This window comes from Apium graveolens, chromosome 7 (genome assembly GCF_009905375.1).
Source record: "Apium graveolens cultivar Ventura chromosome 7, ASM990537v1, whole genome shotgun sequence".
Lineage (NCBI taxonomy): Eukaryota > Viridiplantae > Streptophyta > Magnoliopsida > Apiales > Apiaceae > Apium > Apium graveolens.
Genome location: NC_133653.1, coordinates 271,970,461 through 271,975,881, shown reverse-complemented (window position 1 = coordinate 271,975,881; position 5,421 = coordinate 271,970,461).

The following is a 5,421-nucleotide window of genomic DNA, read 5'->3' as shown; positions in this document are numbered from 1 at the left end:
TGAGCTAGGTTCCATTGGTGGCAGTGGTAGTGGCTAGACAGAGTTGCAGCAGAGAGATGCAGAGCTCAGAGTGACTTCTAGGAGTTCTGTAGTTATTTACTTTGTATATGTACATTATGTTGTGATAGTTTGTAGTAGGCGAGGCTGTTATGACAGCCAATTTTGGTGTGTATTCGGATGGTTCTTTCTAGTTGGATTTTCAGTTGTACTGGTTGGATTCTGTTGGTTATTGTATTTCAGCTGCTTTATCTTATTGTTCAGTTTTTATATATTGTGTGTTGCTATTGTTGTTGTTATTATTATTGTTGTTTCTATTGCTGGCATTTTTAGATTATAATCATTCACTCAGGACGGATCCAATTATAATGGGGGATGAGAATATTGTCTTAGTGGCAACGCTCTCCTGAGGCATAAATATAAACTGCTGGAGCAATCCATTTTCTTATATATGACTGTTATGTTTCAGGAGATGCCACCAAAGAGAAATTCTCAGCCCAATAACGGATCTGCTGGGGATCCTTCCGTGAGTGACATGATGAACTTGTTGCGTCAGCAGTCTGTACAGCTGGCCCAACATCAACAACAATTTCAGCAGCAACAACAACAATTGCAACAACAACAACAACAACAACAACAACAACAGCTCATACAACAACAACAGCAAATCCAACAGCAACAACTACAAATCCAGCAACAGCATGAGATAAGAGGGGCAAATCAGGATGTTAGTTTTAAGTCTTTTCAAGCAGTGAAGCCCCCAGAGTTTAAAGGAGAGGTAGATCCTGTTGCTGCCAGGATATGGTTAAAGGAGATGGAAAAGACGTTTGCGCTCACCAAGGTGAGTGAGAACTTAAAGACTGATTATGCTAGTTATTTTCTAAGGAATGATTCGAATTATTGGTGGGAGTCTACGCGAGCCCTAGAAGGAGAAGGTCCAGTTCCATGGGCCAGATTTACAGAGTTGTTTTTGGAGAAATACTTTCCAGACTGTCTCCATAGTCAAATGGAAGTGGAATTTTTGGAACTGAAACAAGGGGATAAAAGTGTCATGGAATATGAAGCAAAATTTACGGAGTTGGCCCGTATAGCACCAGAATATGTGAGTTCAGAAGCTCAACGAGCGAAGCGGTTTCAGCAAGGGTTGAAGCCAGAAATAAGGAGTGGAGTTGTTGCCTTACAACTCAAGACATATACTTCGGTAGTTCAGGCTGCCCTAGTGATAGAAAGTGATCAGAAATTAGCTGCAAAAGAGCAGGGTGAGAAGAAAAGAAAATTTGAAAGTGGACAAGCTAGATCAGAATCAGGAATAGTGAGTCGGAAGTTTCAGTGTTGGTTTGGAAGGAATAAGAATAAGAGGTTCAAGAGGCAGGATGTTCCCCAGGCGAAACCCGATACTAATTCAGTTAACTCTGCCCCGACGAGGATGAGTAAGCTAGTGGCTGATTGTAAGACGTGTGGGAAAAAGAATAGTGGACAGTGCCGATAGAATGTTAATTATTTTAAGTGTGGACAGAAAGGTCACTATTCCACGGAATGTAAGTCTGAGATTCAAGGAGTTACTTGTTTTAGTTGCGGCAAAGTGGGACACATAGCTAGGAATTGCAAGTCAGTGACCCAAGGTAATGCGGGAAGGAGTGTGTCTCAAGGACCAGCAACCAGTACTGTGAGATCTAGGACTTTTAAGATGACCCAGAAGTCTCCAGTTCATGACTCCGATGTGGTTGCAGGTACGCTTATTCTTAATTCCGTACCTGTTAACGTTTTGTTTGATTCGGGAGCGTCCAAATCTTTTATGTCTGTGAATTGTGTGAATAAAATGCAATTGATGTTAGAAGACCTAGACGAACCTCTAACCATAGGAGTGGCTAATAAAAATAAAGTACATGTAAAACAATTTTGTCCTAGTTGTTCCCTAGAGATTTCGGGGTATATGTTCCCTGTTGACTTAATACCCTTCGAGTTGAGAGACTTTGATGTTATTTTAGGTATGGATTGGTTGTCTCGATATAGGGCAAATATTGATTGTAAGAAAAAGAGAGTTGTTATGTACACCCCAGATAATAAAAGGATCAGTTACCAAGGGCAGAGGCAAGATAGGAAGTTCCTCTCAGTGATGCAAGCAAGAAGATTGCTGAATCAAAGATGTGAAGCGTAATTGGCTCATGTGGTGGATACGAAGAAAGAGGCCCCTATCTTGGATGAGATCCCTATAGTAAGGGAATTCCCTGACATTTTCCCAGAAGAGTTACCAGGATTGCCACCTGATCGAGAGATAGAGTTTTCCATTGATTTGATACCTGGAGCTGAACCAGTTTCTAAGGCTCCATACAGAATGACCTCAATGGAAATGAAAGAATTGGCTAAGCAACTTCAGGAATTATTGGATAAGGGAGTTATTCGACCCAGTGTTTCCCCGCGGGGGTGCTCCAGTGCTATTTGTGAAGAAAAAGGATGGAAGTATGATATTGTGTATTGATTACAGAGAGCTGAATAAGTTGACGATAAAGAATAAGTATCCTTTGCCGCGAATCGATGATTTGTTTGATCAGTTTAAGGGAGCATGTTACTTTTCAAAGATTGACTTAAGATCTGGCTACCACCAACTGAAGATAAAGCCCGAGGATATCCCCAAGACTGCATTCAGAACAAGGTATGGCCATTACGAGTTTCTAGTGATGTCGTTTGGATTGACGAATGCACCAATGGCTTTCATGGATTTGATGAATAGGGTATACAAGGAGTATCCGGATAAGTTTGTTATTGTATTTATTGATGACATCCTCATATATTCGAAGAATCCAGAAGATCACGCAGTGCATCTACAGATTGCCCTACAGAAGTTAAGAGAAAAGCAATTGTAGGCGAAGTTTTCTAAGTGTGAGTTTTGGCTAACGGAAGTACAGTTTCTTGGACATATGGTGAGTAAGGAAGGTATCAAAGTAGACCCGGTAAAAATCGAAGTTGTATCAAAGTGGGAGCAACCAAAGACACCAACGGAAATAAGGAGTTTCCTTGGATTAGCATGATATTATCGAAGATTTGTGAAAGATTTCTCGAAGATTGCGTCCCCATTAACTAAGTTGACCAGGAAGAATGAGAAGTTCGTTTGGACGGAAAAGTGTGAAAAAAGTTTCCAGGAATTAAAACGAAGATTAGTGACGGCTCCAATATTAGCATTACCAGATGAGACGGGAAACTTTGTAATCTACAGTGATGCTTCTTTGAAAGGATTGGGTTGTGTGTTAATGCAGCATGACAAAGTGATTGTTTATGCCTCCAGACAGCTAAAGTCTCACGAGCAAAAATATCCAGTTCATGACCTTGAATTGGCGGCTATAGTATTTGCTTTAAAGTTATAGCGTCACTACTTGTATGGAGAGAAATGCGATATTTACACAGATCATAAGAGCCTGAAGTATATATTCACGCAGAAAGATTTAAACATGAGACAGAGAAGGTGGTTGGAGTTGATTGGGATTATGATTGTTCGATTAATTATCACCCAGGTAAAGCCAATGTAGTGGTCGATGCCTTGAGTAGGAAGGAAAGGCTGAATATGTTTAAGATTGCGGAAGAGTTGGCACGAGACTTGGGAAGAATGGAAATTGAAGTTCGAGTACTTAATGAAAGTCAGGAGCAACTATATGAAGTTACTTTCCAGCCAGCATTGATGGAAAAGATCAAAAGGTGTCAAGAAGGAGTTATGGAACAAGAGTTGGATACTTTGACAGGAGAAGAGTTATGTACTCAAAAAGATAGTCAAGGTTTGTATAGATTTTCATCCAGAGTTTGGATTCCTAATGTAACGGAATTGAAGAACGAAGTATTGCAGGAAGCTCATAACTCTAGGTTTTCTATCCACCCTGGTAGTACTAAGATGTACTAGGATTTGAAGAGACATTTTTGGTGGCCAGGAATGAAGAAGGATATTGTCAATTGGGTAAGTAAGTGTCACGTGTGTTAGACGGTGAAAGCAGAACATCAACGGCCGAGTGGATTGTTACAACCTTTGGAGATTCCCCAGTGGAAATGGGAAGAGATTGCTATGGATTTTGTAGTGGGATTGCCAAATACGAGAGCGAATCACGATGCTATTTGGGTAATCATTGATAGGTTGACTAAGTCGGCGCATTTCCTTCCGATTAATGAAAGGTATTCGTTGGAAAGGCTAGTTAAGTTATACTTGGATGAGATAGTTACCAAACATGGAGTGCCTGTTTCTATAGTGTCGGATCGAGACCCGAGATTTAATTCCAGCATCTGGACTAAATTCCAAGAGTGCCTAGGAACGAAATTGAATATGAGCACCGCTTATCATCCTCAGACGGATGGCCAAAGTGAGAGGATGATTCAGACCATAGAGGATATGTTGAGAGTCTGTGCTCTAGATTTTAAGGGTAATTGGGATGAGCACCTACCTTTGATTGAGTTCTCGTATAATAACAGCTACCATGCCAGTATAGGACTGCCACCTTACAAAGCTTTGTATGGACGAAAGTGTAGATCACCATTATACTGGGATGTGGTAGGAGAAAAGAAAGTGTTAGGTCCTGAGTTGGTTCAGCAAACCAAAGATGCCATAGTGTTGATTCGGAAAAGGTTGGAAGCAGCTCAAGATAGACAAAGAAAATACGCGGATTTGCATAGGATAGATATGGACTTTGAGATAGGAGCTCTGGTGTTACTAAAAGTATCACCTTGGAAAGGGTTAATACGATTTGGTCAGAAGGGTAAGCTTAGCCCTAGATTCATAGGACCCTTTGAAGTTTTGAAGAAAGTGGGAAAGGTTGCTTATGAGATAGCGTTACCATCGCAGTGGTTGCACATTCATAATGTGTTCCACGTGTCTATGTTGAAGCCCTATATCCCTAATTCGAATCAAGTCATAGAATACGAACCGATTGAGCTTCAACCAGATTTGTCCTACGTGGAACAACCGGTCCAAATCCTAGACCGTAAGGAACGAGTCCTTAGGAATAAATCAATTCCTTTTGTAAAAGTATTGTGGAGAAATCCTCGAGTAGAAGAGTCTACTTGGGAATTAGAGTCGGCCATGCTTGATAAATATCCTCATTTGTTTAGTTGAGTTAGATTCCGGGGACAGAATCTTTTTAAGGGGGAAATGATATAACGACTCGTGTATTTTTATTTTATTTCTAATATTTGGAACTGTAATAAAGGTTTACGTAAATAAATAAAATGTGTGTATTGGTTTTGGCAGCAGTTATGGATTTTTATTTAATTATTTATGATTTGTTGATATGTGAGATTGGAATTGTGTGATTTATTTGTGAGTTATATGATTTTATTTTTGCTTGTAAACGTGATTTTATTGTAGTTTTAATTCCATAAATATTTGAACTGTCTTTAAAATTTGTTTTCTAATTTTATAATTTCAATAATTATTTTTAGGACTTTATA